Source organism: Alexandromys fortis, unplaced genomic scaffold, assembly GCF_014885135.2.
Source record: "Alexandromys fortis isolate MF-2015 unplaced genomic scaffold, M_Fortis_MF-2015_v1.1 scaffold_134, whole genome shotgun sequence".
Lineage (NCBI taxonomy): Eukaryota > Metazoa > Chordata > Mammalia > Rodentia > Cricetidae > Alexandromys > Alexandromys fortis.
In genome coordinates, this window is record NW_026068007.1 from 4,789,303 (window position 1) to 4,805,937 (window position 16,635).

At 42.2% G+C, this 16,635-nt stretch overlaps 1 long non-coding RNA gene across 2 annotated transcripts in view; it reads left to right on the forward strand.

The window, feature by feature from the left end:
• The window catches only part of LOC126513326 (uncharacterized), a 77,069-nt gene that overhangs the window by 43,839 nt on the left and 16,595 nt on the right, over positions 1-16,635 (forward strand). The window contains exon 3 of one of the 2 annotated variants that reach the window (XR_007595299.1): positions 595-932. The exons of the other annotated variant lie outside the window; for it this stretch is intronic. This is a non-coding gene — a long non-coding RNA (uncharacterized lncRNA). Of the gene's footprint in view, positions 1-594; positions 933-16,635 lie in introns of those variants that run through there. 2 annotated transcript variants of the gene reach the window in all.

The window sequence follows — 16,635 nt, forward strand, 5'->3', positions numbered from 1 at the left end:
TCATTTTTGCAGTTAGTGCTATCTATGTGCTCAGTTTTATGGCCTGAATGGCACTTTCATCATGCAGCCATTTGTGGTAAGGTCTGGGTTCCTGTCACAGTTACCAGCGACTTCTACTACACAACTGGTCCTCAGTTTGCATGTACTATGACTAGCTGTTATAGGTTTCCTTTAGTGATACCTGAGATATTTGAGTATTGTCTGTGTACTTAATGTCACTGGTTTTACAAATTAATTTGGGTGAAATAGTCAGTTGTAAAGTTCTAATACTTTAACAGCATACCAAAAAAATCTAAGGAACAGTCAGGTGTGGGGGCATACACCTTTAAGCCTGATCCTGTGTAGGAAGAGGCAGGTGAATCACTGTGAGTTCCAGATCAGCCTAGTCTACATAGAGAGATCCTGCTTCAATATATTTCCAACAGTGGATTTTAATCCTATACTTTCTATATTTTGGGGTCCTTATTTTATTTTACTTTTTATTTGTTGTCACTGCGTATGTGTCACAAGTGTGTGAGTGCTAGTGCACTTGTGTAAAAGTGCCCCTGTGGAGTCAGAGGAAACTAGTGTGAGTTCACTCTCCTTCCACCCCAGGTCTGCATGTGCAGAAGAAGCTTCTCTGAGCACAGTGGGGAGCAGCACTGCCCCAGACCTGCACCAGGAGGATGTAGACTCAGCAGCATGAGATTCCCAGAACCTTCCAGCCTCCACTGACAAATGGTCACTGTAGTGACAGCCAGGCTGCAGGACTGAGTGGCTTCCTGATTCTCTGTCCCCAGCGTACATGTGGGTATTGCTGGACTATGTAGATCATGTCACAGAGATTAAGCTATAATAATAATGATACTATAAAATATTATATTTTATGTTATGGAATATATATTTCTATCATATATAGTCACAATTAAACAATAAATACATCATTTTGTCCTAAAGAATACTGCCTTGTTGGCAGAGACTGCTTGTTTGTTTCCTGGCCACACAGAACTGAAACAATCTCTCAGAAACTATATTAATTACTATGCTGCTTGGCCTATTAGTTTATGCATATTTCTAGCTAGCTCTCACATCTTAAATTAACCCAATCTTATTATTTTGTATTTTACCATGAGGCTCAAGGATTAACAGCAAGGTCCAGCACCTGTCTCCCCCTGCAGCGACATGGAATCTCTCTGACTCTGCCTATGCTCTCCAAGCATTCAATTTAGTTTCCCCAGTTAGCCATATTCTGCCCTGTCATAGGCCAAAGTACCTTCTTTATTAACCAGTGGTGTTCACAGCAGTCTGAGGAAAATCACACATCACCTTTCCTTTTCTGTCTAATTTATAAAAGGTTTAACATAGTAAAATTGCATATTGCAAAACAGGAATCAAGCAAGAATTATAGTTAAAGTGTTTATATCTGTTTTATCTTTATTATAACTAAGAAAACTATAATTATAACTATAAATTCTTCAACTCTATCAAAGACTCCAGGAAGATATACTATTACTTAAGTGTTGCAAGGAGGGCCTGCTTTGTTGGTTCCCCACCACCTGGCTAGCTTAGCCCCAAAATAATACACAGAAACTGTATTCATTAAATCACTGCTTGGTCCATTAGCTCTAGCTTCTTATTGGCTAACTCTTATATTAATTTAACCCATTTCTATTCATCTGTATATTGCCATGTGGCAGTGGCTTACGGGCAAGGATTTGGCATGTCTGACTCTGGCAGCTCTATTGGCTGGAGGAGCAGAAGGACATGGTGTCTCTCTCTCTCTGCCTTCCCTCTCCCAGAATTCAGTTCAGTTTCCCATGCCTACCTAAGTTCTGCCCTATCAATAGGCCATGGAAGTTTCTTTATTCGTTAACCAATAAAAGCAGCACATAGACAGAAGGACTTCCCACATCATTTCCCCTTTTCTGTTTAAATAAAAAGGAAGGATTTAACACAGTAAAATTGCATATAACAAAACAGTTATCTAGCAAGAATTACAGTTACAATATTTATACCTACTTTATCTTTTATCATAACTAAAGAAAACTATAATAATAATTATCTATTCTTCAACTCCACCAAAGATTCCAGAAGGATATAATATTACTTAAGTAAACAGGAAGTGCATTGTCAGCAATTTCCAAAACTCTAGAATTGACAGAGATATCTCACTGCCTGGCCAGTCATCCAATGTTCTTCTGTACTGTTGGGGCATCCAATCTTCAGCCTGCAGGCCCATACTATCCAGCAGACTTTTCCACGAAGTAAGAAATTTCAAATGTCTTTATTGCATATCTGTAATGTTTTCTGGCCAGAAGCACTTCTTAAAATGCTAAGCTCTTAAGAATCTAAGCTGCAACATTACTAGGACAAATATGGTACTTCCTACTTGCCCCACCCAGTCCAGCATGGCGGAGCCACTTGCACCTCTGAGCCATGCACACTGCAACACTTCCAGGCACACAGACAGTCCAAGTTGTCATCAAGCAAGCCACAGCAATCTGCTCACAAATCCCACTCAAATGTTCCATCTCCTGAAAGAGCCAGAGGTTTTCTAGCCTAGCTATATTCTGTCCTGTTTTAGAACCAAAGCAGCTTCTTTAATAACCATTGATATTCACAGCATACTGAGGAAAATCCCATATCTATGCCTACTACAGGGATGTTATAATTAATATGTATTACAAAATATATTCTTAACACAATTTAATTCATAGCCAAATAACTTAGGGAGGGTGGGGTCTTTCTAGTCTGTCTCACACTGACCTAGATACTGATAAGTTATGTACACAGGAGTAAAAACTTGACACTCCCACTAAGGAGATCTGGTTATCCTGTGTCCTATGCTAGGGATGTGTACATAATCATGTTTTCTTCAGATCTCTAGTTCAAGTAGTTCTACATTACAGGGAGCATCAAGAAAACAGTACCTGGTAATGAAAAAGGGAGCAAGTGATGTACACAGGGTGAAAGACCATGAAATTCCATGCGTACAGCATCATGATTCATCTGGTTGAGGTTGATAGAAAGGGAGAATGGCAGCACCAAAAGGACTATCATGATGTCCCTCTTGCTGAGCAGGTCTTAAGTTCAACGAGAGAGCTTCTGGTTACCACCAAGGTATGTGTGCCACTTCTGTACCTATAAGGGTTACTGTGGCATGCTGCTCATTGATGTGGTCCATAGGCATCAGTTGCTGGGTGGGACTGTTGGTTGCCTCCCTCCTTTGGAAGTTTGCATGGCACCTTTTGGAACAATGAAAGGTAGTCCCTCAGAGGGATGACTTTAGGTCAGTTGCAGTTCAGGGGCATCTGGATCCTGTTTCTAAAAGGCATGGTGTCTTCAGCAATAGAGACTTACCTTCCACCTCTGTTAGGCAGACAATAGCAACAGCAGTAGACTGTATGTTTTGGGAGTTTTTAAACAGCCCTGACCAAGAACTCAAAGGAGGGCTTCTCTTACCTGATATTGAGGTCTCTTTAGGTATTCTCTTGGAGGGAGCACCATCAGCCCCCATGAGAAAAGTTAATTAAAAATAAATATGTATAGTTATACATTGAATTACACTTGTTATATTTTTAGGTAATTAGTTAATAGTAAGACCCCTTGCGGTTTTTCCAAGTATCATATTTTTATTTTACCTCCCTACTTCCTTCTCCTGATTTACCTTCCTCCACCTTCCCTAAGGGGACTTCATTTTCTGTATTTCCCTATCAACACAACTGTATCAATTCTGATATTCCCCTCTACTCTCTTCCCACTTTCTTCTGCACTGGCCTCCCTCTCCCACTCTAAGTCCCCCTTCCCTTGACCCTATCAGATTATCTAACTCTTAGGAGATCTTCCTAAACTCACACTCAAGACACTAGTTCTTGTCCATGTTACAGTTTTTGGATTGTCAGAGTCTGTAGCCCTCGTTCAACATGGACCCTTACTAATCCTGAGACTCACTATCTGTCTCAGTGTTTTATTACATGGACAATCAAGACCATCTAGAGTCCCCAGACAAGCAAACCTTTTCAGTCACCTGCTCACAATAGTATGGGAGATTGGCTCTACCTTAACATCCTCCCCCAGGATAAAAGGCCACTAGAACCTGTCTGCATTGGACCCTGTCAAGCTCTCACAAGTCCAACTGCAGTCAACTACAAGGCCAGCCACTGTGGATCCATCGGTCCAGAGTTAAGATGCTCTGTCCACAGAATCTCCACTGCTCTGTTCTTTTGAGCCTCTTGCAGATCTGTTTCCTCTGCCAGTGAGACCTAATCCCACCAGTGGGTTCTGGGGCTGGAACTCAGTTGTCTTGTGTCTTAGTTAGGGTTTCTATTGCAGTGATGAAATACCATTGTAGTGAGGAGCAGCAGCGGGCTGCTTCCCACCACCCGGCTAGCTTTACCCGAAATAATTACATGGAAACTGTATTCTTTTAAACACTGCCTGGCCCATTAGTTATAACCTCTTATTGGCTAGCACTTACATATTGATCTAACCCATTTCTAATATTCTATGTAGCACCATGAGCTGGCTTACCAGGAAAGATCTTAACCTGTGTCTGTCTGGAGTGGGAGAATCATGGCGACTGCCTTCACTGCCTTCTTCCCAGCATTCTGTTCTGTCTACTCCACCTACCTAATTTTTTGTCCTATCAAAGGGCCAAGGCAGTCTCTTTATTTAACCAATGAAATTAACACAAAACAGAAGACTATCCCCCATCATACCATGACTAAAACAAATTGAAGAATGGGTGTATTTGGCTTCTATATGTCTAGTCACAGTCCATTGAGGGAAGTCAAGGCTGAAACTCAAGCAGGGCAGGAACTTGGAGACAGCAGCTGATGCAGAGGCCATGGAAAGGTTACTGTCTTGCTCAGCACAAGCCTAGGTGTGGCAATGTACACTATAAGCTTGGATATCTATCTGCTTATATGGTATATGAGTGAACATGCGCCCATGTGTTTTTGTGAATGTGCATGTATAAGTAGAGAACAATGTTGAACAACTTCCTCTATTTCTCTGGACCTTATTTTGAAGACACGATCCAATGTTTCTCAGTTCGGCTAGACTGGCTGGCCCACGACACTCCAAATTTTACCTATCTCTGCCCAACAGTGCTGAGTTACATACCCACACTACCATGCTTGACTTTTACATGGTACCTGAGAGCTCACCTCAGGTCCTCAAGCTAGGGAAGCAAGTGCTTTACCCACTGAATTATCTGCCCAGCACTTGCTGTGACTTTGACTGGCATTTCCCTGGTGATATGAAGCACTATGCCTGGTCCTCTCTTTATATGCTTTCCCTTTGCCTCTACCTTTATAATTTTATGTTTTAATTTTTGCTTTTGTTATCTGTGAATTTTGTATTCAGTTTCAAATATCATTACAAAAATACATATCAAAATGTTTGAGTTACAGTTTTTGGAATAGTTTTACAATATCAGATTTTATACTTAAATCTTCAGTCCATTTTAAGGATGCTTTTGTATGATGGGTTCTGTGAGGTACAGGTTTAGCCTTTGCATGGTGTTTTCCAGTCTCCTCAGCAGCATTTATTGAAGAAATTTTCCTTCCCCCAATTCTTAATCCTGTCATCGTTGTTAAAGATCTGTGTGCAGGCTTGGTTCTGGGCTCCCTGTGAGAGATCCAGGCCCCAGCAAGATCTGTGATCCATAGCCCTGGCATAATCCTTGAGTATCCTGAGCCCAAAGCCAGTGAAAGAAACACACCCTGGATTTTGATCCTGAGTCAGTGAAAGAATGTTTATCTCTGAACCCAGAGCCAAAAGAAGACACTTTGCCCCTAGAATCTGAGCCTATTAAGGAAATTTTCCCTGCATCTAAATTTGGAGCCTAACACCTATAAAGGAGAAGATAAAGAAGCAAAGTTTGGCCCTGAAATCAGAGCCCTCTTAGCCCATGGCAGAAAACCAAGGAATCCCTGAGCAGGAAAATCCAACCAATTCCTGAGTAGGGAAGTAGTAAACACTAGTTTAGAGATGTACAATGACCTTTTCCAGACCATAGCCTGGATGGGCCAGCCAATCCCAAGGTTTTAACGTTGGAATAACCATGGGAGGTAGCCAATCCCAAGTCTGAACACTTGGATTTCCCATAAGCCCACAGGAGGCAGCCAATTGCAAGCCTGTAAACTTGGAATTCCCCTAGCCCCTTTGGAGGCAGTGAATCCCAAATGAGTAGACTTGAAATTCTCTTCAACCCTTGGGAAATAGCCAATCCCAAGCTTGAAGACTTGGAATTCCCCTCAGCACAACAGAAGGCAGCCAATCCCAAGTGGGTAGACTTTGAATTCCCTTCACTACTTGGGAGGGAGCCAATCCCAAGTGTACAGACTTAGAATTTCGCTCACCACTTAATAGGTAGCCAATCCTGAGCTTGTAGACTTGGAATTCTTTTCACCACTTGGGAGGCAGCAAATCCCAAGTGTGTACACTTGGAATTCCCCTCAAACCTTGGGAGGCAGCCAATTCCAAGTGTACAGACTTAGAATTTCGCTCACCACTTAATAGGTAGCCAATCCCGAGCTTGTAGACTTGGAATTCTTTTCACCACTTGGGAGGCAGCCAATCCCAAGTGTGTACACTTGGAATTCCCCTCAAACCTTGGGAGGCAGCCAATCCCAAGCTTGAATACTTGGAATTTCCCTAAACCCTTGGGAGGCAGCCAATCCCAAGCTTGAAGACTTGCAATTCCCCTTGGCCCACAGGAGGCAGCCAATTCCAAGTGTGTAGACTTGGAATTCCCCTCATCACTTGGGTGACAGTCAATCTCAAGTGTGTACACTTGGAATTCCCCCTCAAACCTTGTGAGGCAGCCAATCACAAGCTTGAAGTCTTGGAATTCCCCTCAGCCCACAGGATGCAGTCAGTCCCAAGTGTGTAGACTTGGAATTCCCCTCAGCCCACAGGATGCAGTCAGTCCCAAGTGTGTAGACTTGGAATTCCCCTCATCACTTGGGTGACAGCCAATCTCAAGTGTACACACTTGGAATTCCCCTCAAACCTTCGGAGGCAGCCAATCACAAGCTTGAAGACTTGGAATTCCCCTCAGCCCACAGAAGGCAGTCAGTCCCAAGTGTGTAGACTTGGAATTCCCCTCATCACTTGGGTGACAGCCAATCTCAAGTGTACACACTTGGAATTCCCCTCAAACCTTGGGAGGCAGCCAATCACAAGCTTAAAGACTTGGAATTCCCCTCAGCCCACAGAAGGCAGTCAGTCCCAAGTGTGTAGACTTGGAATTCCCCTCATCACTTGGGTGACAGCCAATCTCAAGTGTACACACTTGGAATTCCCCTCAAACCTTGGGAGGCAGCCAATCACAAGCTTAAAGACTTGGAATTCCCCTCAGCCCACAGAAGGCAGTCAGTCCCAAGTGTGTAGACTTGGAATTCCCCTCATCACTTGGGTGACAGCCAATCTCAAGTGTACACACTTGGAATTCCCCTCAAACCTTGGGAGGCAGCCAATCACAAGCTTAAAGACTTGGAATTCCCCTCAGCCCACAGAAGGCAGTCAGTCCCAAGTGTGTAGACTTGTAATTCTGCTCAAACATTGGGAGGCAGCCAATTTTAAGTGTGTAGACTTGGAATTCCCCTCAGCCCACAGGAGGCAGCCAATCCCAAGTGTGTATACTTGGAATTTCCCTCACCTTACAGGAGGCAGCCAATCCCAAGTGTGTAGACTTGGAATTTCCCTCACCCTATGTGGGACAGCCAATTGCAAATGTGCTGTGGGATAATGCTTTTGTATATCGGAAATATTTGCCACTCATATTGGTTTAATAAAATGCTGATTGGCCAGTAGCCAGGCAGGAAGTATAGGCAGGGCAACCAAATTAAGAGAATTCTTGGAAGAGGAAAGGCAGAGAGATGCAGTTGCCAGCCAGATGCAGAGGAAGCAAGATGAGAGTGCCACTCTGACAAAAGCTGAGTGGGACAGAAGTCTCCATATACAAAAGTCTGTAGGCTTGAAATCCCCCAAACCTTCTTCTCAATAAAATCCCCTCCTCTCCACGCTCAGGGCCTTTCTTCTCTGCTCCTGTTGCTGCTGTTGCTACCATCATTACTGCTGGTGCTTCTCGGGACAGGACAGACAGAGGGACCAAAGTGTTACTATTCATGCTTCTGTACTGGCCTTTCCTTGGGGCCCTGAACAGGATAAGTCCTCAGCTGCAGTCACTAAGAGTACCTTCTGTGCACATCTGCTATGTTCCTTTTTAAAAGGTGGGCCATATCTACCTTCCCTCCTTTCTCTCCCATCTCTGCTTCTCTGCCTGTTTCTCTGTCTCCCCCTCTCTCATTCTGTCTCTCTCTTCTCTTCTGTGGCTCCTGTCCCAGGGCTGGTCTCCCCCTTCCCTTCCCTCTTTTTATGTTCTCTTTCCCCTAATAAATCTTCTCCATGTGAACTCTGTCACATGGCATCCTTCTCTCTCATGCTGTTTCTTTTTAAATTACAACACCAAGTTAACTTGCAATAAACACTCTTTGCTCTTGCATCAGATTCGGTCTCAAGGTGGTAATTTGGGGATCTGCACTTTGGGCATAACACCCACTCTGTTCCATCTTTGGTCAGTACTTGTTTTTTATCATGCTGTCTCAATAACTGTAGCTTTGGGTATAGTTTGAAATGAAGAAATGTGTTACATGCTGCTGTGTTGATTCTCAATAATCTCTGAATGCAGCTGGAGAGGTGGCTCAGCCATAAAAACTTTGGTTAAGGCAGAGAACTAGAGTTCAAGTCCCAGCACCTAGGTGGTGGCTCACAGCCATGCACAACACTGTGGTACACAGACATACATGTGAACAAACACTAATATGCATAAGTCTGAAAATTAGGAAATAAATTGACTGTCTGCAGGTTTCTATATTTCTGTATGAACTTGCCTCCCTCCTATGGAAAATACTCAGGATTTCAATAGAGATCACAGACAATCTGTAGGTCACTTTGATTAGTATGAACATTTTGACAACATTTCTTCCAATCAGTGAGCATAGTTTATACCCACATTTATATGTGTCTTCTTTGGTTTCTTTTTTAATCTGTCTTCAGTTTTCCATACTCAGATCCTTTACCCTTTTGACTGAATTTATTTGTAAGCATTTAATTCTCTTCAGTCTTACAGATAATGAAGCAGTTCTCTTAATTTTCACATTATATGCTGTTAATGTGTGAAAATAAACTAAATTTTTGTTTGTTGATTTTTTTTATCCTACCAATTTAAACTCAGTGTGTTACTCTTAACTTCAGAGTTCTGAATTCTTCAGGGTATTCTAAATATACCATCATGTCATATGCAATTTCTGTGCAGATGCATTTTTTTTCTTATTCTCACCCAATAACCTAGTATTTCTACTGCTATATTGAGTACAAGTTGTGAAAGTGGGTATCTTCTTGAGTTCAACTTCTCACTGTTAGCTGTATGGTTAGCTACGTTGTAGTGTATGTCTCTGTGTGTCTGTCCGTGTGTGTTCATGTGTATAAGGACATTCTTCCCATACCTAGTTTATTGACAGGTTTCTATCAGAAAATGTCCTGAGTTTTAATACCCTTTTATACATTTGTTGAGGGGCTCATGAAATTTTTGCCCTCATTCTCTTCATTTGGTGTCGAACCTTTATTGACTTGGGTATCACTGAATAGTTGTGGGGCAATATTATACAGACCACATATTTCTGCATTGCAGGGTAGCTAAGCTCTGAAGCCACAGTTCGCACCAGAGGTGGTCATCTAGCACTTACAGACTGATTATCACCTGGGTCAGGATATGCTAATGTTGTTATGCTCCCTTTTTTGTAATTATGGAGATCGCCTGGGAAGAGGTGTTAATCCAAGCTAGTGGCAGAGCAGCCATAGTTGTGGATGTGATGCTACCTAGGAATTTCCTGCTTCCCAGGAAATGGAATGCTAATGAACTTCCCCCTCAGTTTACCTTTGGATATAAAAGCTGTTTTGAGAATAAACACTGGTGATCTTCAGGATTTGAATGTACCCTGAGACTTCCTTCTGATATTGCTGTGTGAACTGTGTCTCAGTTATTCCTGTTCTCCACGCTAATCTAGAGAGATAATTTATGTTGGAGTTGGACCCAAACAAAAAATACTCCCTCTTCATTAATGTTTAAGTGAGGACTGGGAGCTCCAGGGGTAAAGGAACCAGTGTCCTCATAGAATTTTATATTTCATTGACTTTCTTCTAGTATATCTGTGATTCCTATTTCTGCAAAATCTTGTCTTATCTTTCATATTTTCTATTTTCTACTTCCAGAGGTTATTTTACACTGCATTTATTTTTCAGAGTATTAATTAAGATTATTTACTTTTAATATAAACATTTACTATTTTACATTTCTCTGTAACCATCCTTTCACTTGTGTATGTAAAGGGTCTTTTGGGTACCAGTCCCTCAAACCCCCTCAGGGTCCAGTCAAGATGCTACAGCAAGTGAGGGAAAACCTAAGATATTTGAGGGCAAAGAAATGATTTGGTTCACACAGTCTCCTTATTAGCATGCCTCTTTATTGTTCTTTTTATTGTTCTGTTCCTATTCTAATTCTTCTATCTTAATTCTAATTCCTCCTAACTTGTCGATTGCGTTGGGTGGGTTACTCAGTCTAGAGGTTTGTAACCCACCCTGCAATCAGTTATTCCAGGGTCTTGGAGGGGCACTACCTGGAAGGGAATGAGCTAGGACAGAAGAAGGAGGTCAAGCAGATTTGTCAAAGCCTCCTTTATTGGGATCATGGTTGCTGCTTATATAGGCCCTGGATGAGGACTTGGTGGGCAGGGCATGGGATCTTGCCCCGTGGTCCCGGTCATGTAGGCCAGGTTCGTCACGTAGGTCAAGAGGTTACATTCGGACAGGTAGGCCAAGAAGTCACAAGTTGCCACACCTGGTTCCCTGGATAGCTGGAGTGTGAGGCGTGTTCTGCTAACAGANAGGTTTCTATCAGAAAATGTCCTGAGTTTTAATACCCTTTTATACATTTGTTGAGGGGCTCATGAAATTTTTGCCCTCATTCTCTTCATTTGGTGTCGAACCTTTATTGACTTGGGTATCACTGAATAGTTGTGGGGCAATATTATACAGACCACATATTTCTGCATTGCAGGGTAGCTAAGCTCTGAAGCCACAGTTCGCACCAGAGGTGGTCATCTAGCACTTACAGACTGATTATCACCTGGGTCAGGATATGCTAATGTTGTTATGCTCCCTTTTTTGTAATTATGGAGATCGCCTGGGAAGAGGTGTTAATCCAAGCTAGTGGCAGAGCAGCCATAGTTGTGGATGTGATGCTACCTAGGAATTTCCTGCTTCCCAGGAAATGGAATGCTAATGAACTTCCCCCTCAGTTTACCTTTGGATATAAAAGCTGTTTTGAGAATAAACACTGGTGATCTTCAGGATTTGAATGTACCCTGAGACTTCCTTCTGATATTGCTGTGTGAACTGTGTCTCAGTTATTCCTGTTCTCCACGCTAATCTAGAGAGATAATTTATGTTGGAGTTGGACCCAAACAAAAAATACTCCCTCTTCATTAATGTTTAAGTGAGGACTGGGAGCTCCAGGGGTAAAGGAACCAGTGTCCTCATAGAATTTTATATTTCATTGACTTTCTTCTAGTATATCTGTGATTCCTATTTCTGCAAAATCTTGTCTTATCTTTCATATTTTCTATTTTCTACTTCCAGAGGTTATTTTACACTGCATTTATTTTTCAGAGTATTAATTAAGATTATTTACTTTTAATATAAACATTTACTATTTTACATTTCTCTGTAACCATCCTTTCACTTGTGTATGTAAAGGGTCTTTTGGGTACCAGTCCCTCAAACCCCCTCAGGGTCCAGTCAAGATGCTACAGCAAGTGAGGGAAAACCTAAGATATTTGAGGGCAAAGAAATGATTTGGTTCACACAGTCTCCTTATTAGCATGCCTCTTTATTGTTCTTTTTATTGTTCTGTTCCTATTCTAATTCTTCTATCTTAATTCTAATTCCTCCTAACTTGTCGATTGCGTTGGGTGGGTTACTCAGTCTAGAGGTTTGTAACCCACCCTGCAATCAGTTATTCCAGGGTCTTGGAGGGGCACTACCTGGAAGGGAATGAGCTAGGACAGAAGAAGGAGGTCAAGCAGATTTGTCAAAGCCTCCTTTATTGGGATCATGGTTGCTGCTTATATAGGCCCTGGATGAGGACTTGGTGGGCAGGGCATGGGATCTTGCCCCGTGGTCCCGGTCATGTAGGCCAGGTTCGTCACGTAGGTCAAGAGGTTACATTCGGACAGGTAGGCCAAGAAGTCACAAGTTGCCACACCTGGTTCCCTGGATAGCTGGAGTGTGAGGCGTGTTCTGCTAACAGATAAGTTAATTGGGTGTGGGGCAGGTTCTCTCAATAGAACATAATTATGGGTGTGGGGTTCTCTGTAGACTCCCCAGGGTGATGGTTCCTGTAATGATTTTTAGGGGGGAAATGGCTCGTGACACTAACTTCTTCTCTTTATATAAATACCTTTTCCCCAGAGGCTTGGAGCATAAGAAAAAGTTTCAAGAGTCACCTCTCAATGGTCATAGGCACTTTCCTAGGTTAAGTGGTAAGAAACCAAGCCATCTACCATGGCAACACAGGACCTCAAGGTCTCAGGAACAAGACCATGATCAGTGAAAGTGTGGGCACAGTGCCCAGAGACAAACTTTGAAACATGTCTTTTGTCAGCAGATTTACAAGCAAAGAATAGGTGTACTTTCCTAAGCATGCTCTGTGTAGTCCTTTGAAGACACCTGTGACTCAGACCTTGTACGAAGCTATGATGTTCTCTTTTAACAAAAAAGCCTTTGTCTAATTGAACTTGTTCTGAGGTTTAAAAGAACTAATTATGTGTAGTTAGTAAAGCAGGTTATGAAGCATATCCTAGTGTATTTTCTAAAAATCAATCTTACACAGCTAAACAAAAAGTCATATTTCTGTCCACTCATGGATATATGTGCACATAAGATTAAGGTGTAATCATAAGATTATGTGTACACATTACATGAAATTACACACACTACAACACAGGTATTGGGGAGACACAGAACTGCTTTAGCAAAAGTGAGCAACAGCTTCCAGAGTCAATGGTCCTGCAGACCTTGTCTGGACAGGATTCTCCTCCATCAGATAACCACTCCTCTGGTGGGTTGACAACTGAACACTAGCTGTCACCTGGTGTAACTCTCATGGCCCCTGACATGTATGGCAACTCATTTTCAGAACTCTGTTTTTATGTATATTTCAGTAAATAACATTTACACACAAGAAAACACACGTATCTTTTGACCTTGTGATTTAGCTGAGTATATTACATCAGTATTTCGGTATATGAAATACATAAGCAGATTTTTAAAATTTATTTTTATTTAAAATTTTGTTATTATATGCATATGGGTATTGTTTAGTCTGAATATATGTGGGTGCACCATGTACATGCTGTTTGCCCATGGAGGCCAAAATAGAGTGTTTTATCCCCTAGAACTGGAATTGCAGGTGATTGTGAGCACCATGCTGGGCTGAGTTAACACTGCTTCAAATCTACCACAGGAGACTAAGAACAGAAATAGGAATGGATTTTTTTGTTAAAGGAGCATTTATCAATAACGCAGCATATTGGTGTTAGGAAATAATCTCTCCGGGCTCTGCCGTCCCTGCTGTCTGATCTGAAGTACCAGATCTTCCTGTCTCACGTTCAGTCTCCTTCCTCTCCCCTTCTCCCCACTTCTGCATCTACCACGTTTTTCTGATCATTGCCACATTTTCTCCCAAGTCTATGTTTCCTTCTCCAGCCCTCAGCTTTTCAAGTGCATTCTCATTATCGCCTGAGGTTCTTTTTCATCTCATGAGAGAGTTTGATGGACATGAACACGAATCCTCTGCCACCCAGGACTCTCATGTTCATTGTAAAGCAGAAGCTAACAAAGCCTACACATTAACATGTATAATGGAGTGAGCATTTATGTCTAAGAAAATCCATGTAGGAGCTGGGTCGATGGATGGACTGCACATGGCTGAACTTCTTGAGCACTGAACCATAAATGGTTCTGGCACCCGTGCTTGGAGGAAGATGACTCAGAGCACACGTGAGGGTGAAACCCTCCAGTGCATTTAGGAGACTGGTTTGTGACAGCAGGATCCACCAAAAGGAGAACCCTGTGCTGAGGAAGACGATGAGGAAGGAAAGAGCAGACTCTAGTGAGGACACCTACAGGACACACCACAGCCTCAGAGGCCAGAACTCAAACCAGCACAGCAAAGTCTCAGCTCTCAGCACCAACTTCAAATGATCAAAACTGCTCTGAAAGTAGGAAATCAACCATAACTCACCCAATGGGCCCAATACGTGAAACGACACCACCACCACCACCACCAACAACAACAAAAAAATGGAAGCATGGAAAGATAAAAGTGGCTGCTTTGAAAGTAGAAGTTTGCTCAACTATGTATATTTACAATTTCTTCCTGTCTGAGGATTTCTCCTTATGAAAACACTACAAGTCGTTCCTGAAATTTGCCCGTGTTACTTGTTTTCTACAAGATACCTAGCTCTCTCTCTTATAAATGTGATGTGGTAATCCTTTTCTAGGGGAATGCAACACACACACACCACACACACACACACACACACAAAGAAAGAGAGAGAGAGAGAGAGAGAGAGAGAGAGAGAGAGAGAGAGATCTATAGTGTTGAAATAGGAGCTGCGGGGCTGCGTCCCCAGCACCCCGGCCGCCTGCTAGCTTATGCCCCGAAATAACAACACACAAACTGTATTCATTTAAGCACTGCTTGGCCCATTTCTATCTAGCCTCTTCTAGGCTAATTCTCGCATATTAATTTAGCCCATTTCTAATCATCTGTGTAAGAACCCCAAGGTGCGCTTACCGGGAATATTCTAGCCTACGTCCATCCTGGGTCGGAGCTTCATCGTGTGTGCCCTGGAGAGAGCTGCATGGCGTCTCTGTCTGAGGCCTCTGCCTCAGACAAGAGAGCTATCGAGTCTGAGCTCACTTCCTCTTCCTCCCAGCATTCTCTTCTGTGTACTCCTCCCACCTATGTTTTAACCTATCAGGGCCAGCCAAGCAGTTTCTTTATTGCTTAACCAATGAAATCAACAGATTGATATATGACACTCCCACATCACTATAGTGCCAATGGTAATTTATCCAATTTATGCCTCTGGTGCATCTATAGCAGAGAAAGGTGCTGTGTACAGCACAGGGAATTTCCTGTTTGGAGAATCACAATATGAACTCTGGTGACACGGGGCAGCAGAGAAACATGTATCATTGTGTATCATTTCTTTAATTTTAAAAATTGATGTATGTCTCTGTGTCTGTGTGTGAGTATGTCCTCACGTATGTGGGTGTCCACTAAGGTCAGCACCTTTCATACACATACAACCACAGCCCCTTCCCACATGGGCTCTGTCCTTCCTAAGTCTGATTAGCACCTTCTATCTTTGTGTCCTGTCCTATACTTACCCCTTGTCTGGTCTGCCTCTTGTTCATGGTAAGTAGCTGCTGCCTCAACTCTTCTCCAATGTCTTTTCGTTTGGGTACAAATCCACACATTTCTTAGGAGCATTTCCCTCCTCTTTTTTATTTGTCATTATCATATGGATGGAGAGGCACCCCGTCCACTGAGCACTGTTCTTTAGAGAAAGGCTCTCTAGGTATGGAATGAGTCTTCACAGTGAAGCTGCAACTAAGAATGTGTGTATCTGTGAGAGAAACGTGCAGGGGAGGTACAAAGTGGGAGCAGGAAGCCATAGGAACCCTGGTTTTGTGACACCCAAATCCCTTTGAAGAGCAGGGCGAGAAACTTCTCTTCCAGATGTGCACTAGCTTCTGGATCCTCATTTCTGTGCCATCCTTGACTATCTGAGGGTGGTAGGACCCCCAGATTCATCCCTGAAACTTGATCTCCATTAACTTCTTCTATCTACATTTGAATATTTCTATAATCTGTTTTATTAAGTTTTTCTAAGGCCTATATCTTGGCAGTCAAACCAAACAACTATTTTTCCCAAGCAACTTTTAAGAGATTAACTAAGAGTTATTAAAGCAAAAACAAGAATTATAAAAATTATAATTTATAGAATGTCAATCCTGGTTAAGCTGATTATTTTTTCATTTAATTGTCCCATTTTTAAATCACGCATTGTGTAATCATACAGAGACCCAATTACTCTATTTTAATTGTATTTCCAATCTTTTAATGTTGGAAAAACTCTATTTCTTAACTAATTATTCCTTTCGGAATCCCAATTTTCTCACCAAATCTGCTGATGTTGAAGATGAAGTTGTAATACTCACTGCTGCTGCATAGAACAGTTTGAAACATGAATGATTTCATGGCAGCTGCCTAGTTTAGCAGCAGCCCAAGAAGAGGTTCAGAGAAAGTCCATCAGGAGAAAAAAAAAAGGATAACCTAGCTGGTAGAGCGATGACTTTGACTGTCTGTAGTTCCAGCATATGGAGGTCCCTGCACTTTCATGAACTCATACCCCAAACATCTAGGCACCAGAAGTAATATGAGTTCTAATTGGTGTTAATAATGAAATCAGAGTAAGATGCAGTGGTTAATGCTAAAGATCAGATAAGCAAAGTGAC